Source organism: Callorhinus ursinus, unplaced genomic scaffold (genome assembly GCF_003265705.2).
Source record: "Callorhinus ursinus isolate GAN/ISIS: 27379988/994484 unplaced genomic scaffold, GSC_fseal_2.0 scaffold4, whole genome shotgun sequence".
NCBI classification, from domain to species: domain Eukaryota; kingdom Metazoa; phylum Chordata; class Mammalia; order Carnivora; family Otariidae; genus Callorhinus; species Callorhinus ursinus.
In genome coordinates this window covers 138,623,530-138,648,047 of record NW_027397066.1, presented here as the reverse complement: position 1 = coordinate 138,648,047, position 24,518 = coordinate 138,623,530, and the positions used below count along the sequence as shown (strand labels likewise).

General features: G+C 35.3%; 1 protein-coding gene and 1 pseudogene across 5 annotated transcripts in view; both read left to right on the top strand.

The window, feature by feature from the left end:
* Positions 1-24,518, top strand: part of MARCHF1 (membrane associated ring-CH-type finger 1) — an 858,143-nt gene that overhangs the window by 343,288 nt on the left and 490,337 nt on the right. The gene's annotated exons all lie outside the window — the stretch shown is intronic.
* Positions 14,418-15,237, top strand: LOC112825793 (large ribosomal subunit protein uL10 pseudogene; annotated as a pseudogene).

Below are 24,518 nucleotides of genomic sequence, written 5' to 3'. Positions count from 1 at the left end.
ATTGTATTTCTATGCTGAAAGCTCTTCAAGCACAAAATAAACCTCTCCTTTAAATATGGGACAAGCAGAGGTAAAACAAACACATTTGGTGGTGTTGAACAAATTCTTACTTTGAATATTAGAAAGGAAACAAGAACACATCATCATGTGTGTAATTAGTGCAAAATCCCAAACCATATTGATGCTTAAAATATATTTAACAGGACTTCACAGATATATTCAGAACATTCCATCCCAAAGCAACAGAATACACATTCTTCTCTAGTGCCCATGGAACATTCTCCAGTAGATCACATCCTAGGTCACAAATCAGGTCTCACCCGGTACCAAAAGACTGGGATCATTCCTTGCATATTTTCAGACCACAGTGCTTTGAAACTAGAACTCAATCACAAGAGGAAAGTTGGAAAGAACTCAAATACATGGAGGCTAAAGAGCATCCTACTAAAGAATGAATGGGTCAACCAGGAAATTGAAGAAGAATTAAAAAAATTCATGGAAACCAATGAAAATGAAAACACAACTGTTCAAAATCTTTGGGATGCAGCAAACGCAGTCCTAAGAGGAAAGTATATAGCAATACAAGTCTTTCTCAAGAAACAAGAAAGGTCTCAAATACACAACCTAAGTCTACACCTAAAGGAGCTGGAGAAAGAACAGCAAATAAAGCTGAAACCCAGCAGGAGAAGAGAAATAATAAAGATCAGAGCAGAAATCAATGAAATAGAAACCAAAAGAACAGTAGAACAGAGCAATGAAACTAGGAGCTGGGTCTTTGAAAGAATTAATAAGATTGATAAACCCCTGGCCAGACTTATCAAAAAGAAAAGAGAAAGGACCCAAATAAATAAAATCCTGAATGAAAGAGGAGAGATCACAACCAACACCAAAGCAATACAATTATAAGAACATATTATGAGCAACTATATGCCAGCAAATTAGATAATCTGGAAGAAATGGATGCATTCCTAGAGATGTATAAACTACAAAATCTGAACCAGGAAGAACTAGAAAACGTGAACAGACCTATAAACACTAAGGAAGTTGAAGCAGTCATCAAAAATCTCCCAAAAAACAAGAGCCCAGGGCCAGATGACTTCCCAGGGGAATTCTACCAAACATTTAAAGAAGAATTAATACCTATTCTTCTGAAACTGTTCCAAAAAATAGAAATGGAAGGAAAACTTCTAAACTCCTTTGATGAGGCCACCATTACCTTGATCCCAAAACCAGAGACCCCATCAAAAAGAATTACAGACCAATATCCCTGATGAACATGGATGCAAAAATTCTCACCAAAATACCAGCCAATAGGATCCAACAGTACATTAAAAGGATTATTCACTGCGACCAAGTGGGATTTATTCCTGAGCTGGTTGGTTCAACATGCACCAATCAACCAATGTGATACACTACATTAATAAAAGAAAGAACAAGAACCATATGATCCTCTCAATAGATGCAGAAAAAGCATTTGACAAAGTACAGCATCCTTTCTTGATCAAAACTCTTCAGATTATAGGGATAGTGGGTACATACCTCAATATCATAAAAGCCATCTATGAAAAACCCACAGCGAATATCATTCTCAATGGGGACAAACTGAGAGCTTTCCCCCTAAGGGCAGGAACACAGCAGGGATGTCCACTGTCACCACTGCTATTCAACATAGTACTAGAAGTCCTAGCCACAGCAATCAGACAACAAAAAGAAATCAAAGGCATCCAAATCGGCAAAGAAGAAGTCAAACTCTCACTCTTTGTAGATAATATGATACTTTATATAGAAAACCGAAAGACTCCACCCCAAAACTGCTAGAACTCATACAGGAATTCAGTAAAGTGACAGGATATAAAATCAATGCACAGAAATCAGTGGCATTCCTATACGCCAACAACAAGAGAGAAGAAAGAGAAATTAGGAGTCGATCCCATTTACAATTGTACCCAAAACCATAAGATACCTAGGAATAAGTCTAACCAAAGAGGCAAAGAATCTGTACTCAGAAAATATAAAATACTCATGAAAGAAATTGAGGAAGACACAAAGACATGGAAAAACGTTCCATGCTCATGGATTGGAAGAACAAATATTGTGAAGATGTCAATGCTACTTAGAGCAATCTACACATTTAATGCAATCCCTATCAAAATACCATCAACTTTTTTCAAAGAAATGGAACAAATAATCCTAAAATTTCTGTGGAACCAGAAGAGACCCCGAATAGCCAGAGGAATGTTGAAAAAGAAAAGCAAAGCTGGCGGCATCACAATTCTGGACTTCAAGTTCTATTACAAAGCTGTCATCATCAAGACAATATGGTACTGGCACAAAAACAGACACATAGATCAATGGAACAGAATCGAGAGCCCAGAAATGGACCCTCCACTCTATGGTCAACTAATCTTCCACAAAGCAGGAAAGAATGTCCAGTGGAAAAAAGACAGTCTCTTCAACAAATGATGTTGGCAAAATTGGACAGCCACATGTAGAAGAATGAAACTGGACCATTTTCTTACACCACACACAAAAGTAGACTCAAAATGGTTGAAAGACCTCCATGTAAGACAGGTGTCCATCAGAATCCTAAAGGAGAACACAGGCAGCAACCTCTTCGACTTCAGCCACAGCAAATTCTTCCTAGAACCATCGCCAAAGGCAAGGGAAGCAAGGGCAAAAATGAACTATCGGGACTTCATCAAGATAAAAAGCTTTTGCACAGCAAAAGAAACAGTCAACAAAACCAAAAGTCAGCTGACAGAATGGGAGAAGATATTTGCAAATGACATATCAGATAAAGGGCTAGTATCCAAAATCTAGAAAGAACTTATCAAACTCAACACGCAAAGAACAAATGATCCAATCAAGAAATGGGCAGAAGACAAGAACAGACATTTTTCCAAAGAAGACATCCACATGGCCAGCAGACACATGGAAAAGTGCTCAACATCACTCAGCATCAGGGAAATCCAAATCAAAACCTCAATGAGATACCACCTCACACCAGTCAGAATGGCTAAAATTAACAAGTCAGGAAATGACAGATGTTGGCGGGGATGCAGAGAAAAGGGAACTCCTACACTGTTGGTGGGAATGCAACCTGGTGCAGCCACTCTGGAAAATAGTATGGAGGTTCCTCAAAAAGTTGAAAATAGAGCTACCATATGACCCAGCAATTGCACTACTGGGTATTTACCCCAAAGATACAAATGTAGGGATCCGAAGGGGTACATGCACCCCGATGTTTATAGCAGCAATGTCCACAATAGCCAAACTGTGGAAAGAGCCAAGATGTCCATTGACAGATGAATGGATAAAGAAGTGGTGGTATATATATACAATGGAATATTATGCAGCCATCAAAAGGAATGAACTCTTGCCATTTGCAACGACGTGGATGGAACTGGAAGGTATTATGCTGAGCGAAATAAATCAATCAGAGAAAGATATGTATCATATGATCTCACTGATAATGAGGAATTCTTAATCTCAGGAAACAAACTGAGGTTTGCTGGAGTAGGGGGTGTGAGAGGGATGGGGTGGCTGTTGATAGACATTGGGGAGGGTATGTGCTATGGTGAGTGTTGTGAATTGTGTAAGACTGATGAATCACAGACCTGTACCTCTGAAACAAATAATACATTATATGTTAAAAAAAAGAAGAAGATAGCAGGAAGAGAAAAATGAAGGGGGGGAAGTCGGAGGGGAAGATGAACCATGAGAAACTATGGACTCTGAGAAACAAACTGAGGGTTCTAAAAGGGAGGGGGGTGGGGGGATGGTGATGGGTATTAAAGAGGGCACAGATTGAATGGAGCACTGGGTGTAATATGCAAACAATGAATCATGGAACACTACATCAAAAACTAATGATGTACTGTATGGTGATTAACATAACATAATGAAATAAAAAAAGTCATAAAAAATCTACTTATCAATCATCAACACACATTCATCCCATTTCAGAAGCCTAATTAAAAAGTAATTTCAAAAATAGTTTTATATTTTTTAATTCTATATATATTTCTTTTTTTTAAAGATTTTATTTATTCATTTGAGAGAGAGAGAGAGAGAGCACAAGCAGGGTTAGAGGCAGAGGAAGAGGGAAAAGCAGACTCTCCACTGAGCAGGGAGTCGGATGTGGGACTCGATCTCAGGACCCTGGGATCATGACCTGAGCCGAAGGCAGGCACTTAACCATCTGAGCCACCCAGGCGCCACTTAATTCTGCATATATTTCAAATATTTTTGTGTCTATGATTGTATACTTTATATAAATATAAATACAAACATATATTAATACATATTCTAAAAAGTTCATGAGGTGGGCTTTATATTATCCAAGATGAATATACATATTTTTTTCCTCTTTCATTTGGTCATTTCTAGAAGTCTTAAATATCATAAAGTTGAACTCAGGTTTACAGTACTTAGTGTGGGGAAAAAATCCACCTATGCAAATGCTTCCATTTTCTTAAACCAGATTCAGGAATTCTTGAAATAGTCATTTAATATTCCCTGAACCTCTACTATGAAGTAGCACTGTACTACAGTAGGAAAGTAATATGACTATGCTTTTATATTTATGTGGTATGAAGGTATGGAGAGAAACAATGTTTTAAACAGAAAATTAACTTGAACTGCAGTAAATAATAGATGAAAGTTTATACCTCAGGGTGCCTTCTCTTCACAGTTCTTTCTGTTAATGAAACATCCAGTGAGTAGATGCATTTCACCATGTGAAATTGGAAAGTGTGATAGATTTCTTTTTCTTTTTTTTTTTTGACTGTGATTACATGTGCCTTGTGTCTTTGGTGGTAATAGCATTTAGAAAGGATTTCTATGTTAAGAATATCACTACTGTTCACCTAATTTTGTTGCATAGGTTTTTACTGTTACACAGTGAATGCAATTTTAACCCAATTTCTTTCCGTGTAACTTTATTGGCATGTCAAAGTCAATACACGTTTCCACTCCAAGGCAAGAAGTTCCACAAGAAGAGTCAGGTTTTATACCAAGCCTGTGGCTCTGATTATTTTTTTGAAACATCTCAAAAAGCTGGGTTGGCAAACTGTCAGTGTGTTGAATTTAAAAAGTAAAACAAATATACAGATATTTTTCTGTTTCTTCAAATTAATGAGAGGTGAATGGATTATTTTCTTCCCTTATCTAAAACACACATGTGTATATTTATCTTTTTTTAATTTAAATTCAGTTAGCCAACTTATAGTATGTTGTTAGCTTCAGATATAGTGTTCAATAATTTATTAGTTGCATTAACATTTAGTGCTCATCACATCACGTGCCCTCCTTAATGCCCATCACCCAGTAACCCTATGTCCCCACCCACCTCCCCTCCAGCAACCCTCAGTTTGTTTCCTATAGTTAAGAGTCTCTCATGGTTTTTCTCCCTCTCTGATGACTTCCCATTCTGTTTTCCCTCCCTTCCTCTATTGTCCTCTGCCCTTTTCTTATATTCCACCTATAAGTGAAACCATATGATAATTGTCTTTCTACGATTGACTTTTTTCGCTTACCCTAATACCCTCCAGTTCCATCCATGTCGATGTAAATGGTAAGTATTCATCCTTTCTGATGGCTGAGTAATATTCCATTGTGTGTGTGTGTGTGTGTATATATATATATACACATCTTTATCCATTCATTTGTTGATGGCTATTTTAGCTCTTTCCACAGTTTGGTTATTGTGGACATTGCTGCTATGAAGAATGGGGTGCAGGTGCCCCTTCGGATCACTACATTTGGATCTTTGGAGTAAACACCTAGTAGTTTAATTGCTGGGTCGTAGGGTAGCTCTATTTTGAACTTCTTGAGGAACCTTTATACTGTTTTCCAGAGTGGCTGCGCCAGCTTGCATTTCCACCAACAATGTAAGAGGGTTCCCCTTTCTCCACATCCTCACCAACATTTGTTGTTTCCTGTCTTGTTAATTTTAGACAGTCTGACTGGTATGAGGTGGTATTGCTGTATTTCCTGATGCCAAGTGATTGTGGAACATTTTTTCATGTGTCTTTTGGACATTTGTATGTCTTTGGAGAAATGTCTGTTCATGTCTTCTGCCCATTTCTTGATTGGATCATTTGTTCTTTGGGTGTTGAGTTTGATAAGTTCTTTATAGATTTTGGATACTAGCCCTTTATCTGATATGTCCTTTGCAAATATCTTCTCCCATTCTGTAGTTTGTCTTTAGTTCTGTTGACTGTTTCCTCTGATGCTCAAATTATCCATTTGACCAGTGGAGCCTTTTCAAGGTGACTTCTGTGCCTTCCTGCTGGCATCCTTGCAAGTTGTCTCAGAGGTTATTTTTGTTCATTTCTTTTTAAAATAAAAAAAAATTACGTTGCTTCTCTCCAGCCATCATTCTCAATATTGTTCCCATAATACTCCTACACCTTTATACACACACACACACACACACACACACACACACACACACAGACACACACACTATTCAATTTATTTAAACTAAAACACAAACAAACAAAGAGTGTAAGCATTTCTCCCACCCCCCCATCCCTCTGCCTCTGGTAACCACCACTCTATTCTTTGTATCTATGAGATTGGTTTTTATTTTTATTTTATTTTAGATTCCACATATAAGACAGATGATATGGTATTTGTTTTTCTCTAACTTATTTCACTTAGTGTAATGCCTTCAAGGTCGATGGGTACCATATGTGATACATACACATATATGTATGTGTGTGTGTGTATGTGTATCCCATATTTTCTTTATCCAGTCATCCATGGATGGATACTTAGGTTGCTACCATATCTTGGCTCCTGTAAATAATACACTGTGAACAGTTGGCAGCACATTATCTTTTAGAGTTATTCTTTTTGTTTTCCTCAGATAAGTAGTCAGAAGTAGAATTGCTAAATCATATGGTAGTTCTCTTTTTGATTTTTGAGGAACATTCCATACTGTTTTCCATAATTACTACACAAATTTTCATTCCCAACAACGGTGTACAAAGGGTACCCTTTTCTCTGTATCCTTGCCAACACTTGTTATGTCTTGTCTTTTTGATAATAGCCTAACAGGTTTCTAACAGGTGTGAGATGATATCTAATTGTAGTTTTGTTTTGCATTACCCTGATAATTAATGATGTTGAGTATTTTCTCATGTGTCTATTGGCCATCTGTATGTCTTCTTTGGAAAAATATCCATTCAGATCTGCCCATTTTGTCATTGGATTGCTTGCTTTTTTGCCATTGTGTTGTAGGAATTCTTTATATATTTTGGACATTAGTCTTCATCAGATTTTCAAATATTTTCTCCCATTTGGTGGATTGCCTTTTTATTTTGCTGATGGTTTACTTTTCTGTGAAAAGGTTTTTAGTTCGTTGTACTCTCACTTTTTTATTTTTTATTTTGTTGCTTTTGCTTTTGACACCAGACTTAAAAAATCATCACCAAGACCTATGTCAAGGAGCTTATCACCTATGTTTTCTTCTAGGAGTTTTAAGATTTCTAGAAGTTTGAAGATTTAAATGGATTTAAGACTTTATTTTCAAGTCTTTAACCCATTCTGAGTTAATTTTTGTGTATGGTATAAAGTGGTTCAGTTTCATTATTTTGCGTGTGGCTGTCCAATTTTCCCAGCACCAATTATGCTAAAGACTATTCTTGCCCCACTGTATATTCTTGGTTCCTTTGTTGTAAATTAATTGACTATTTATGCATAGGTTTATTTCTCTGCTTTCTGTTCTGTTCCATTGATCTGTGTGTCTGTTTTTATGCCTATATCATAGTAGTTTAATTACTACAGCTTTGTAATACAGTTTGAAATCAGGGAGTGTTATACCTTCAGTTTGTTTATCTTTTTCAAGATTGCTTTGGCTATTTGCAGTTTTTTGTGGTTCCATACAAATTTTAGCATTATTTGTTGTATTTCTATGAAAAATGGCATTGGGATTATAATAGGGATTGCATTGAATCAGTAGATTGCTTTGGGTTTATGGGCATTTAAAAATATGACTTCTTCCAATCCATGAGCACAGAATACCTTTACATTTATTAGTGTCTCTTCAACTTTCATTAATTTCTTGTAGTTTTCAATATACAGGTTTTTCACTTCCTTGGTTAAGTTTATTCCTGGGCATTTTATTCTTTTTGATGCAATTGTAAATGGGATTATTTTCTTAATTTCTATTTCTGATAGTTTTTTATTATTGTATGGAAATGCAACAGATTACTCTATGTATTGATTTTGTATCCTTCAGCTTTAATGAATTTGATTATTCTAACTGTTTTTTGATAGAATCTTTAGGGTTTTCTATATATAATATTCTATTTGCAAATAGTGACAGTTTTACTTCTTCCTTCTGAATTTGGATATTTGTTATTTATTTTTATTTTTAGAGATTTTATTTATTTATTTGACAGAGAGAAAGAGAGACCACTAGAGAGGGAACACAAGCAGGGGGAGTGGGAGAGGGAGAAGGAGGCTTCCATGGAGCAGGGACTCCCAATGTGGGGCTCGATCCCAGGACCCCGGGATCAATGACTGAGCCACCCAGGCTCCCTGTTATTTGTTTTTAATGCCTAATTACTGTGGCTAGGGTTTTCAATAGTGTGTTGAATAAAAGTGGTAAGAGTGAGCATTCTTGTATTGCTGCTGTTCTTAGAGGAAAGCTCTCAGTTTTTCACCATTGAGTATGATGTTAACTATGGGCTTGTCATATATGGTCTTTCTTATGTTGAGGTACGTTTTCTCTATATCTGCTTTGTTGAGAGTTTTTAATCATAAATGAATGTTGAATTTTATCAAAAGCTTTTCTATATCTATTGAGATGATCATATGATTTTTATCCTTCCTCTTGTTAATGTGGTATATCACATTAATAGGCAAATGTTGAACCTTCCTTGCATTCCTGGATTAAATCCTACTTGATCATGATCTATGATCCTTTTAATTTATTGTTGAATTCATTTTACTAAAAATTTGTTGAGGATTTTTATATCTGTGCTTATCAAGGATATTGACCTACATTTTCTTTTCTGTGGAATCCTTTTCTGGTTTTGGTATCATGGTAATGGCGGCTTTTTAAAATGAGCTTGGAAGAGTTCTCTCTTCTATTTTTGGAAAACTTTGAGAAGGATAGGCATTAATTTTTCTTTGACTGTTTGGTAGAATTCACCTGCGAGGCTGTCTGGTTCTGGGCTTTTGTTTGGTGGGAGGTTTTTTGATTACATATTTAATCTCCTTCCTTGTAATCTGTCTGCGAAGATTTTCTATTTCATCATGATTCAGTCTTTGTAAGTTGTATATTTCTAAGAATTTATCCATTTCTTCTAGGTTGTCCAATCTGCTAGAGTATAATTGTTCATAGTAGTCTCTTATGATTACTTGTATTTCTGTGGTATCAGTTATAGTATTTCCTCTTCATTTCTGACTTTGAGTCCCTTCTCTTCTTTTTTCTTAGTGAGTGTAGCTACAGGGTTATCAATTTTCTTTATTTTTTTTAAAGAACCATCTCTTAGGTTAATTGATCTTTCTTCTTTTAGTCTCTATTTCATTTATTTCTTCTCTACTCTTTGTTATTTCCTTCTATTAACTTTCCACATTATTTGTTCTTCTTTTTCTAACTCTGTGAGGTGTAAAGTTGGTTGTTTTTTTCTTTATTTGAGACTTTTTTGTTTCTTGAGGTAGGTCTTTTTTGCTATGAACTTCCCTCTTCAAGCTGCTTTTTGTTGTATCCCATAAAGTTTGGTATGTTACATTCTATTTTTGTTTGTCTCAAGGTATAATTATGATTTCTTTTTTAATTTCTTTTTTGAGCCATTAGTTGTTTAGTAGCATGTTGTTTAATGTCCACATATTTGTGAATTTTCCACTTTTATTTATGTACTTAATTTCTAGTTTCATACCACTGTGGTCATAGAGATGTTTGATATGATTTCAATCCTCTTGAATCTATTAAGACTTGTCTTGTGACCTAACATATGATTTATCTTGGAAAATCTTCCATGTGCACTTGAGAAAGAAGCTGTATTCTATTCCTTTAGATGGAATATTCTATAAATACCTGTTAAGTCTATCTGTTCTAACGTTTCATTTAAGGCTGATATTTTCTTACTAATTTTCTGTCTGGATGATCTATTCATTGACGTAAATGGGTATTCAATTCCCTACTCTTATTCTATTGCTGTCTATTTCTCCCTTTAGGTCAGTTAATATTTGTTTTATATATTTTGGTTCTCCAATGTTGGGTGCATAAATATTTACAAATGTTATATTCTTTTGTTGGATTAACCTCTTTATTATTATGCCACACCCTTCTTTGTCTCTTATTACAGTATTTGGTTTAAATTCTGTTTTGTTTGATATAAGCATAGCTACTCCAGCTTTCTTTGGGTTTCCATTTTCTTGAGACATCTTTTTCCATTCCTTCACTTTCAGTCTGTGTGTCCTTACATGTTAAGTGAGTCTCTTGTAGGCAGCATATAGGTAGGTCTTGTTTTGTTTATTTGTTTTGTTTTTTATTTTGTTTTAATCCATTCAACTACTGTATGTATTTGATTGGAGAATTTAGTCCATTTACATTTAAATTAATTATTGAGAGGTCTGTGATTATTGCCATTTTGGTAATTGTTTTATGGCTATTTTTGTATTTCCTCTCTGTTTCTTTCTTTTTCTGCTGCTCTCTTCCTTTGTGGTTAGATTACTTTCTTTGGTGGTATGCTTATATTCCTTTCTTTTTATCTTTTGAATATTTACTATAGGTTTTTACTTTGTGGTTACCATGAAGTTTGCATATAACCGTTTTTAACAGTTTATTTTAAGTTGATAACAACTTAAGTTTGATTTCATTCTAAAGCTCAACATTTTTATTTCCCTTCCTGCATTGTATATTTTTGATGTTATATTTTACAGAATTTTATCTTTGTGTATCCCTTAACCAATTTTGTAATCATAAGCATTTTTACTACTTTTGTCTTTTAATCTTCGTAGTAGTTTTATTTTTTTAATTTTAATATGTATTTTTAAGGATTTTATTTATTTATTTGAGGGAGTGAAAGAGAGAGAGCATGCATGTGTGAACAAGGGGAGGACAGAAGGGGAGAGAGAGAAGCAAACTCTGCACTGAGCACAGAGCCTGACTCAGGGCTTGATCTCACAACCCTGAGAAACCAAGAGTCAGATGCTTAACTGACTGAGCCACCCAGGCACCCCTTAATCTTCGTACTAGTTTTATAAGGGATTAACCCACTACCTTTACTATATATTTTCCCTTCCAATGAGATTTAGTCTCTCATATTTATTTTTTTAATTAATTAGTACCTTTTCTTTTTAACTTTATTTTCTATTAGTTTATTCTTAGTGAGTTATAAAAATTATTGATTGTAGCACTTAAAACCACGCAACTGGAGATAATAAATTTGTAATATAAGTAAGGTTTAATAATCTCACTTTATAAGAAATTATCTTTAACATAAAATAATGCCACAGTGTTTATAAATGTATCATTTATAAATTAGCAAACAATTATCTATCTTTGCTCTTGCTGTGGGCCCTGAGAGGCTGACCTTAATATGTTACATCACTCCATCTGTCTTTCCTTCTGGATTGCAGTTGTGTTCAGCAACTGTCAAAGATGGGGGGGGAGGGGGAGAAGAATGGGTCTGGATATTTATATTATTCTTGCCCCCTTCTGACATTGTCCTACCTCTAATTAGAACCTCTATCAGGCAGTGCTTCTGCCACCACTTCAGCTTTTCCCAGTATCTGGTAACATTCACCTTGTCCCTTTATACTTAGGGTTATAAATTACCATCGTTTCTACCTCCTGAGTGCTTCCTCATCTCTTAGATTTTTGGCATACTTCTTTAAATGATCCCTTCAATAAACTATCTTTAATTAAACTATGAATATACCATTTTTCCCCTGCTGATACTCTAAACTGCTGCTACACACTTTTCCTAGTTAAGCATGGCCCTGCCAGTCCCAGCTTGGTGAAAGAATTTTCCCTTTGTACTAATAAAAGGATGTCAGTTTTCTTTGTATAAAACCACACCTGGACACAGGGCTTTGTTAGTAAACACAGACTACATTTTAGCTCCCACTAGCCTCCCTGCCTTGTTCTTCTCAAACTAGACAAGCTGTGCCGTACTTACTATGGAAGAATAACAAATGGAGAGAGAAATGGAAAAGTCCCTGCCTGTCACACAAAATGTTTATATATATGATTCTTTTTCTAATATAAGTATACATTAAAAATGTGGCTCTACTTGTAATTCATCACTTTATGTGACTGTATTCATTTAGATAGAATAATACTATGGTTCCTAAGCATTAAAACATGAAAGTTGTAAATCTTATGTCTATGGTCTCCTGTAACAAAATATTACTGTACATTTTATATTCATTTATTTTCCATTAGATATATTATGGACTTATGTATGAGTTTATTTATATATGGAAACACATAAGTTATGTAGAACTTCTTTTTGATGGAAATTCACAGATACGTGGGTGAGGCCCGACTTCAGTGCCCTGGACTAATATCTGTTAGAAAGAAAGAATTTGTGAGGATTGAGAATAATTTGTACAGAAAAATTAGAGCAGTTCTGGTAAGGTGGGCATGAAAGAAGAGTGAAAAGTGAAGATGAAGGACAGAAGAACTTAGATAGCCAAAGGCCATTATAGCGGTACCTAGCAAATGGAAGACTGGAGAAGCAGACATACTGGGGCTGGGAAAGGGTTCCAAAATAGTAGTTGATAGGTGACTGAGATTTATTGCTTATCAGTGAACATTTTCATTTCTATGGTATATTTATACTTCCTAACATTAACCATAAGTGTAACCAGGCTTTGGATTTCATCATTCCTCATCTCTAAGTACATTCTCTTTCTTGATGACCTGAGCAGTGGCAGGGTTTTAAATATCATCTATATTCCAACAACTTCAAAATTTCTACCTCCACTCCAGTCCTCTCTCCTGAGTTTCAAACTTGCATATCCAACTGCCTACTGGATATGTTTGCCTGAATGTCTAATAGACATCTCACATTTAACATGCCTTTCCCACTTTCAGACCTGCCCAACCCATAGCCTTTACTACCTCAGCTGGACACACCACCATCCATCCATCCATTTGCACAAGACCAAAAACTTAGGGTTGCATTTTGTGCTTTTCTCTTTCCCCATATTAAATTAATCGTGAAATCTTGGTGCTTCTACCTTTAAATATATCCATAATCTAATCACTTATCGCTAATTCTATTTTTATTCTAAGTTAAATATTAATTTCTATATTCCAATTATTTATACTCCATATGTTTTCAGACAGCATTTGAATCACTAGAGAGTAATTTTACTGTTAATTTTGTAGCTTCCCTGTTCAATCACAAAGTCACTTTTCTTTACCTCTTTATATCACAAAACACAGATCTTCATAGCAGCTTGCTTCAGTCTTTCAGTCCCCCTCAAACTGTAGTGCAGAAACAATGGCAACAAGCCAGTGGTATCTGTCAAATTGCTGAGAAACCAAAAAAAAAAAATTGCTTAGAAACCATAATTTAAGGGGGCATATCTCTGGGTGAAGTAAATAACTAAGCTCTCAGAACCTCATTACTATTAATTCGAATTAAAACATACTACATTTCACAGACCCATTTTTAACAACATTTTTTGTTAATAAAAATCTGTTAATTAGATCTAATTTCATTAAGGTTTTCATCCACATGAAGTTTACCTAGAACCAAAGAATACAGTATGTTTGGCTTCAGTATTCTCATTAAAAATGCTTAACATTTTTTTCTGCCAGTGTCAATGTTTCTTTTTTTTTCTTTTTAATCTCTCATGGTTTATTTACATGGAAATACTGGGTTACATAGATATTTTGCTTCCTTGAGAGGTTTAAGCACAAGTTTCTAATCAATAGGCAAACAAAGAGGGAATTTTATATACTCTACATTGAAAATATGTTTAGTTATTTTCTTCTCAAAGTTATGAGGTTGTTAATTTCCTAAAATAGTCCAAAGAATTTGCTTTTATATTTCATAGTATGGTTTAGGTAGTGATCATTATTCTTCTAAACCTATGGAGACCTCCAGATTTTGTTTATGTAAAAGAGAATGAATATTTAACATAAATCTACAGAGAAGCTGTGGATTTAAATTATATTTGTCAGGTTGTTGATGAATCATTTATTTACCATGAGCACAGAGTAATGCCACTGCTACTCTCTATTTATGCCCTGTGTATGTTTCTGCACATACATTCAGACATCCTTGGTGAACCTTTCAGACATCTGATTTCCCTAAAATCATTAACTCTTTGATCAGAGACAGTAATGTTACATGTCCACATAATACCTTATGTTAAAAAATTATACAAGTACTCTTCTATTGGTCAAAATGTTAGCTAAAATATAAACATTTATTCACATGCATAAAATTAATGGAAATCAGTGGCATTTTCTATTTGATATCTTGTTAATGATATGACATGTTATGATGCACGAGGCCATCTGAAGGTGTCTGGAAGACAACCCAGCTCTGGAGAAACTGTTGCTTCATATTCAGGGGAATGTGGGCTTTGTGTTCCCAAAGGACCTCGCTGAGATCAGGGACATGTTATTGGACAATATGGTTCAAACGGGGACCTGTGCCAGTGCCATGGCTCCATGTGAAGTCACTGTGCCAGCCCAGAATACTGAGAAAACCTCCTTCTTTCAGGCTTTAGGCATCTCCAGGGGCACCATTGAAATCCTGAGTGGTGTACAGCTGATTAAGACTAGAGCCAAACTGGGAGCCAGTGAAGCCACACTGCTGAACATCTCCCCCTTCTCCTTTGGGCTGGTCATCCAAGCAGGTATTTGACAGTGGCAGCATCTATAACCTTGATGTGTTTTGGCAACACAGAGGAAACTACATTCTTGCTTCCTGAAAGGTGTCCACAGTGTTGCCAGCATCTGTCTGCAGATTGGTTACCCAGCTGTTGCATCAGTACCCTATTTTAACATAGTGGATACAGGCGGGTCCCGGCTTTGTCTGTGTAGACTGATTACATCTTCTCACTTGCTGAAAAGGTCAAGGCCTTCTTGGATGATCTATCTGCAATTGTGGCAGCTGCACCCTTGGTTGCTGCCCCATAATCACTGCCACCACCCCTACCCCTGTTGCTGCTGCAGCCCCAACCAAGGTTGAAGCAAAGGAAGAAACCAAGGAGTTGAAGGAGGATATGGGATATGATCTCTTTGACTAATCACCAAAAAGCAACCAACTCAGCCAGCTCCATTTGTGAAATGAGGAAATAAAGATTTACTTCTTTAAAAATATAATAATAATAATAATGATAATGATAATATATTACATGTATTTAGAGGTCGATGTGTGGAAGTCAATTCATAACACATATCTTTGTTAAATTCTCTGGATTTGGGAACAAGAGACCTGTATGTGAGATGCCCTGCTCTGCTATTTCTTGTCTGAGTGACTTAATAATGATGATTTAACTCCTCTGAACTTTAGTATTGTTGTTTATAAAACTGGACTAATGATGACAAACAATCATTTTGAGAATTAAGTTAGTACTATACCTGCAAAAAAAAAAAGCTTTGTAAACTGAAATATTTCTGTTTTAAAGTACTGTCCTGTGCCATTTTCTTTCTTTTTTTTTTTTGGAATAAAATTGGTGTTGTACATATTTACCACAGAATCTTCTAAAATTTCAAATAAAAAGCTATAAATGAGGTAATCATAACATATACTTTATCTTTTGAATGAAAAATAGTAACAATCTTGCAGGTAGTATTTTAGATTATATTAAATGTAATGTTTCTTGATCTCACTCTATATTGCCATATACCTGGTTTTATCCATATATATATATGCATTTGGTTATTTAAGCTTGTTGCAATCTTAACTCTGTTAAGTAGATTTGTTAATCTGGACTTACTTGTATAATTAAAGAGTACTTTTATTATAAATTTTACTCAGTGATAGATGAAACATATAATAAATACTTAAGAAATCCAATGCCACAAAAAAATTTTGATATTATCTCTGTAACTATAGACATTAAAAGATTTGTTTTAGTTGGTGATGATGACTTATAATATATAAATAATTTACCTTGAATATTAGAGTTGTCCATATTATCAAAGAAATTGCAAATTAAATTAATTTTATTCATATGCAGCTTTTGGATTAATAGTTGTGAAACTCAGTTGAGTTATTGGCCACTTTTGAGAATCGATGTAAGATATTATTCTCTACAGAAGAATATGCAAACTCCCAGACACTGGATATTTTGCATAACGTTTCAGAAGATTCCTGGATCCCTATTGATGTCTATAGATCCATGTAACCCATATTAGGATATCTTGCTTGAGTAATTACTATTCTTATTTTTTTAAATTGAGGTGTAATTAAAATAATGTATTAGTTGATGTGTACAACATCATAATTTGATATGTGTATATACTGCAAAATGGCCATTACAGTAGGTTTCATTAACATACTTCCCCGTACACAGTTACAATTTTTTAATGAGATCTTAAAAGTTCTCATCACAAGAACAAAAATTTTTGAGCATTAATTTTTATTTCAAAAAACAAATGCTTAAACATTTGGATACAATTTATAACACACAAAAATGAAAAAGAAACATTCCTGTAGTCCCACCTTGAGGAATTCACTTTTCTCTTGGCATTAACCATGCCATAAAATATTCTTATACAGCCTCACCTATAATAACTGCATATTACATCATTGAACTGAAACAGTATAGTTTTTAAACTGTCTTCTTGCTGGTAAACACTTAACATGCTTGTTTGTTAGTTTATTTGTTTTCATATTCTAACCCAACTACGGTGAATTTACTTGGAGCTAATGAAAGATTTCCAGAAGTAGAATTGTAGAATAAAAGGATAAAAACTATTTTTAAAGTTTCAGACTAGGGGCGCCTGGGTGGCTCAGTCACTTAAGCGGCTGCCTTTGGCTCAGGTCATGATCCCAGGGTCCTGGGATCGAGCCCTGCATCAGGCTCCCTGCTCAGCAGAGAACCTGCTTCTCCCTTTCTCTCTGCCTGCCGCTCTGCCTCCTTGTGCTCTCTATCTCTCTGTCAAATAAATAAATAAATAAATAAATAAATAAATAAATAAATTTTAAAGTTTCAGACTAAATTTCCCTCTGGAGATGTTTTACCAACTTTAATTACTACCCGGAGTTGATAGCCAAGGTCCCACTTCCCTGAATTCTTGCCCTTACTAGATATTAGTACTTAAATAAAAGTCTTTGCAAATTTTGGCTATGAAACTTATAAATATATTGTAAATTTATGATTACTAAAGACTTTAAAAATCAAGCTAAATTATCTATGTTTATACATTTGCAAAAGCAGCTATGACAACTAGAGTCTCGTCACCACAAACGGGGCAAGAAAGTTGAAGCCTCAGAATAGATAAGAAGGCAACTTTTCTACCAGTGATACTTGGAGCTTGGAATAGCAGGGATCAAAAAAGTAATTAAACACATAGTTGTTAGACAACTAGAGTTTATATCTCAGTTTTAAGGCATTCTAGCTATATAATCATAGGCAAATTATGTAATCATTCTGAAACTTTGTTCATTCCTTTGGAAAATGGAGTTATTATTATTGCCTATTTCATAGAATTTTTGTGAAGGTTAAATATTGCAAATGAGGATCTTAGCATGGTGTTTGGTATGTACTAGAAGCCCAATATGTTTACTATTATTAGTCTTCGTTGGTATTGGTAACCATTTTTATGATATTAGTAGCATGTTGCAAACCAAAAAATAATTTGGGCAATGCAGATTTATTTCATTACTGTATAATTGTTTTGGGTATTTTAACTTGAAAAAAGATTTTCTGTTGTATTTGGTATTTTGAATATATTCTGAAGTCATTTTTTATGTAGCTGATGAATAGCAAATCACATTTTAATGTGTTAAAATTGGATGCAAAAGTGAACAATGGAACATATGGAAAAGTGGGAAACTAAGGTGAAATTACAAGGCATATTTTTGATTCCTCAGCATATTTGCCAGAGAGGAATCACTGTGCCTCCAATACATATTTCAGTTGTTTTTTTTAAGTAAGATTTTGAAAAAGATACTTTTAACAAACTGTCTCTGAATTTGAACATCTTTTTTTTTCCTTTTAGATGTAATAACGCATTTTTAAGGAGTAGACTTACATTGGAATTTCAGTTAATATAAGACGTGCACATAATCTAAAGCAACAGTATCCCACTTCAGGTTCTTGCTCCAGAGGCAGTTACTGGAAACCATTCTTGCTTTTACTTGTCTTAGTGACTGCATTAGTTAATCTTCATTCCTTATACTTGTAATTCTTGCAAATATTCTTTAATTCGCACAGACACAGATGAAATTTAGCTTATTTATATACCCACCCCCCAACCATTGCTACTATCCCCATACTCTAATGTTTTAAGTGAGATTATTATGATTAGCTATTCTATTAAGAACTTTATAACTTTAAAAATTTTATTTATTTATTTGACAGAGAGAGACACAGCGGGAGAGGGAACACGAGCAGGGGAGTGGGAGAGGGAGAAGCAGTCTTCCCGCAGAGCAGGGAGCCTGTCGCGGGGCTCGATCCCAGGACCCTGGGATCATGACCTGAGCCAAAGGCAGAGGCTTAACGACTGAGCCACCCAGGTGCCCCAAGAATTTCATAACTTTAAATACATGTAGAATCTCCTATATCTTATTCCATGAACAGCAGACATTAACTTTTGACTCTTTACCACAAGATATGAGAATTTTATATTCTCCACCCTAAACCTCCATCATTTATTTTCCTTAAATTTTCCATAAAATTCTGATACAGATTTCTGTGGTGGAGGGTTGTCTTCCCCCCCTTTTTTTATAGACCAAAATATAGCATAGCATTATTACAGGCTCAAAATTGTCTTTTATTATTATTTTTTAAAGATTTTATTTATTTATTTGAGAGAGAGAGAATGAGAGATAGCACGAGAGAGAAGAGGGTCAGAGGGAGAAGCAGACCCCCTGCCGAGCAGGGACCCCAATGTGGGACTCAATCCCAGGACTCCAGGATCATGACCTGAGCCGAAGGCGGTTGCTTAACCAACTGAGCCACCCAGGCGCCCACAAAATTGTCTTTTTGTACCACCTTCTCTTCACTTACCTACATCTTCTTCTGATCATTTTCAATTCACCACTCTAATGTCACTCTGTCAGTTAGAAATGCCCTCTCAAAGACATACTGATACATTCAGGCTGAAAGTTATGCTGCAGTTATTATCGGTCCCACACAAATTTATTATGTGTGATACTATATTAATCCTTAAATAGAGACTTTTATAAGCTTTAACTCCTCCACAATGCTATTTTCTCATGCTTTCTTGCATGCTCCCCAGGGCCTAATACTACTGTTCTGGACATTCAATAAACATCCCTCAATGTTGTTTGATTGTAATTAAAAGTCATCACACTCAGGCATGTCATTTATGGTTAGGGTGAATCTTTTGTGTTAATGTGAACGTGAATTTCACATAAAGTGTTTCTGCAAACAGGTAGTTTGATCTTGAAGAACAATGAAAACATAGATGGCACATTATTATACAAGGTTATTGGAGAGCAGCTTTTCATCTTCACTGACAGAGTTTATGATAAGAATAAAGTTTAGTTTTAGGAAGAATATTAAAAAATGCTTTTATTGCATTTGAAGGTTATAGAACAATAGAAAAAAATGTATAAGCTTCTGCTTTAATTTTTAAAAAAATAAGCTAGATTCTCATTTTTCTCCCAAAAAGCCATTTTGGTAGGGGGGAATGCTTGTGTTCTAGGAGATATTTTAATTTATTATTATAGTAAAATAATATTGTGTTTGGGTATTGTAAGAATACTGTATGGTAACAGATGGTAGCCACACTTGTGGTGAGCACAGCATAATATGTAGATTTATCAAATCACTGTATTGTACACCTGAAACTAATGTAACATTGTCAACTATACTTCAGTAAAAAAAAATCAAATTCTAAATTTAAAATGGATTTTTTTATAAAAGATTATTAAGAGTGTTCAAAAATACTATTGTTTATAAATAGAGGAAACAGTAACATATGTCTTATTATATATTGCTTTGTATATTGTATATTGTCCTCTAATTGGTTTTTGCTTTTCCAAGGGTTTTTGCTACTGACTGTTTTCATTTTGTCACTTGTAAAATCCCTATGAAATGTAGAAATCAGAAAGGAAAAGACGACACTTTTTTCAAAAATTGTTTTCTCAAAAGAATACAGTGTGAAGAGAGCTACAGCTTTTTTTTAAAAAAAATCTTACATCTGTGAGAAATAAAACATTTAAAAAATATCTATGGATTTAAAAACAACATTTGAAACTATGAAATCCTTGATGCATTCCTCATAGGACTTTAATGGCTGCTACCTACAAATCCTAGAGTAAACTAAAAAAAATTACCCCAAGGATCATATTCAAGCAACCCTAAATTTATCACTTAATAATGTCACTCTAGATCAACACAAAGAAGATAGAATTTAAGAAGGTTTAATATACCCAGCAATACGTGCCCTCCACAGACATTTTTGACAGTAGTGCTGTCCATCAGCACTTCCCGAGACCAGGGAAATGTTGTTTTTCCGTGTATGATGAGGTGATCACTAGCCACATGTGGCTGTTAAGTACTTGACAGGTGGCTAGTATAACTGAAAAAGTGAATTTTAATTTCATTTGTTTAACCGCATGTGGCTAGTGGCTATGTATTGGACAGTGCAGTATTAGAGAAAAGGAGAACTTGAATACAGTATCAGTTTCCTGGTAGGAAACACATTGTACAATCAACAGGATATAAGTAAAGATAAATAGTGACAATATATTGTGTTTTTATGGCATTTGTAAAAGTAGAATACATGACAGAAAACCTCAAAGGATGGGAAGGAATAATTAGGAATCATTGTAAGGCTCTTACACTACAAAAAAAAGTAGTATAAAGGATAGTTTTCAACAAGTGGTGCTGGAACAATTAGATATCCATGGGCAACTAAATTAACATTGATATATACCTCACATCTTATATAAAATTAACTTGAAATGGATCATATTCCTATGTATATAATGTAAGACTATAAAAACTTCTATAAGAAACCATAGGAGAAAATCATTTTTTTTCCTTTTGCTAGGCAGAGTTCTTAGATATGATACAAAAAGTGTACTCCAAAAAAGAAAAGAGACAAATAAATTGGACTTTATAAAAATTAAATATTTTGCTATTTAAAAAAAGCTTAAATGAAAATACTCCAGGAAAGAATCCAGCAAAGTAGGTACTGGGGTGAAGGAAGTAAAAAGGCAAAGCGGAAGCCCAGAGATAAGCAAATCAAATGATACTACCATAACCCAGGACAAGCTAAAACCCTGGGAGAGGGGCTGTCCAAGAGAAGCTGCATTTGATGAGGAAAATAGCCACTGGCAAAACTACAATGAGGCAGGAGGTACCCCCCAAAATAAATGATCTACCTCTAACATTTGCTCTCAACTATCCTGCTTTTACTTCCCAGGTAGACTCTAGAGGGTGGAGGAGCCTGCATGTTATAGTCCACAGAGGTTATCTTCTCAGCATACAACAAGGAAGAGAAGGAGAGCAAGTGGATTGGGGAGAATGCTCCGCTGACACCACTCTCCTTACCAGTCAGTTTCTACTTTCGTCCTTTGATTAACTTCAGAAAAATGCATTCTAGGGGCGCCCGGGTGGCTAAGTTGGTTAAGCGTCTGACTCTTGGTTTCTGCTCAGGTCATGATCTTAGGGTCCTGGGATCGAGCCCTGAGTCAGGCTCCACTCTCACGAGGAGTCCATTTGAGATTCTCTCTTTCCATCTCCCTCTACCCCTCCCCCTGCTCATGCGTGGTCTCTCTCTCTCTCTCTCTAAAATTGAAAGGAAGGAAGAAAGGAAGGAAAGAAGGAAGGAAGGAAGGAAAGAAGGGAGGAAAGAAGGGAGGAAAGAGAGAAAGAGAAAAAGAGAAAGAGAAAGAAAGAAAGAAAGAAAGAAAGAAAGAAAGAAAGAAAGAAAGAGAAAGAAAGGGTGCATTCCCAATGCAGAAGAAATTCAAAGATCCACAGCCACCATCTCTTTACAGACAGGTTAATTCAGTCACAATCTTACCTATATCTTAGATTATACTGAAAGTCTAGGTAATTCGTTTTTTTCCAGAGCTGTTTTTACTTTGATTGATGACCAGAACACCCTCTGGAGAAAGCTTATGAAGATCTACAGTGTATACTTGTTGTCGTATTGCAGCTTTTCAAAATAACCAAACCTCCTTCTAAATTAATATGTTGTAGGTCTATAAACTGATTTAGGTCCAGGATTAAGTTAAGGGGTGGTGAAACCCCAATGGTGATTTGATTCAGATTTATTCCCACCACATGTAGGAGCTTTATTTCATATTTTATCCAGTGTTCTTGGTGAATACTTCCACACTGATAGTATGGCTTAGTCCAATGGCACAATTTCTCATTCTTACTATACCATCTTTAGATTATTTCTCAACATCCCCTGGTACTTGCCAAATGAAGTTACCAAAGATCCTGCAACTCCTTCAGTATAGTTTCTCCTTTTGGAAAGGACTCTGCACTTTTGTTTCTGGTTAGTACGAAGTATAAGTCTCATTATTAGACTGGAGGCAATGAAGGGTGATGGTGATGTTGGATCCTGAGAATAATAAGCATACTGTTTTGAGGCAGCTGCCCAAAGGGAAGTCACTGAAACATTTCTTTGAAAGGAAGACAGGTTCTGTGAGCTGAAGTTGAGGAGCTGCTTCCATTGACAAGAACATTTCAGGAGGATTTTTAAATTCAAAATTTCAGCTTTGGTTGTTTTTGTCCAGTGTCTAAATCCCTGTTATTGTGGCTCCAGTTCTTCCCAACAAGTTTTCTTCCACTCGCATTAATGATCTGGCAAGTTGTCCATTTTACTAACATTGCAACTCTGCATCTCCTACAGCTAGAACTTGGGTTTGGTCCTTAGCCTTGTCTGCCCTCTGCTACTACAAATAAGGGAGTTTTTAAGGGTGCTATTAACATTCTGCATATCGACCTGTGACACGAATTGAGCGTTCATCATTTTGGACATATATTTATCTTTGTATCAATTCTCCAGAATAGTCAGAATCAGTCATCCCATCCCATAATCTTAGCAATCACCATTTTTCTTGCCATAAAAACTAAATTCCAAAGACAGTTGATCACTCAATGATTTGTGATCAATCAGTAATTCATTTCATGTCATTCTAGTGAAAAAATTGAAAATTATTATGCTACTTTAGCAGGTTATCAGTCTGCTCAGGTATCTGAGAGCAAACCAGTCACAGAATCCTGGTCATGATACCAATTATTGTATCAGGGTAGTGGCAGAAAACAGCATATTCATTTTTAAAAAAAGATTTTATTTATTTATGAGAGAGAGAGAGAAAGCATGTGTTGGGGGGAGGGGCAGAGGGAGAGGGACAAGCAGACTCCCCACTGAGCAGGGAGCCCAACACAGGGCTCAATCCCAGGACCCTCAAATCATGACCTGAGCCAAAGGCAGATACTTAACTGACTGAGCCAACAAGGTGCCCCCAAAACAGTATATTCATAATGGTTTTACTAAAAATAATTTAGAGAAGACAGAGTTAACTGAACCAAAAGGGATGGCGAGCCCATGGGTAGTCATAGTGTGAATCCTGGTGAGAACAGCAGAGAAAACAGTGCATCTGGAGAGACCTAGAGCAATTGAAAAACCACTCAACAGGTGTTATAGCTAAACAGATAAGCAACTACTGTTCAAAATATAATGAAATAGAGAGAAGATTGGGAGAGTGAATACCTTGACCTCAGCCTCCACAACCCTCCTTTCCCTTGCTGTGCTTTGCACTTACCAAACCCAGCCAAATCCAGAGGATAAAACAGTCCCAATTGGTGCAGTCTATATTTTATCTTGGGATACAGAACAGAGCAGGGAAGGGCAGAGAATAGGAGAGAGGCCAACAGGAAGTAATGAGCACGAACATTTTAAGAGAATGTCAGGCAGTTTTTGAAAGACCAATTTGTTAACATCTCTTGTGGCTACAGATTTTAAAGTAAAACTTCAAGTAACTAACTTAGTAAATGGATTTTTGCAATATAACGTAGATGCCATCCATGAACACCCTGTCCTGTTGTATGAAAAGTATTAGACTTAAAAACCTCTATGTCATTCTGTGATGAATCCATTATTACTTTGGTAAGGAAAATCTTTGCATTTGGTATGCATTATCATGGTAAGCAAAAGTAACTGTAAAATGCAGATGGTTCAGTTTACCAGGAAGTTACATCACTTACACAACTGTATGTAAATAATAACAAACACAAGTATAATAATTATTATTCTTTGAATTTGTCTTTATTAGTGGGTATGTAATAGTATCGAATTTTGATTTAATTTGCATTGCCAGATTACTAATTATGTTGAACATTTTTTATAGACTTATTATCAATTA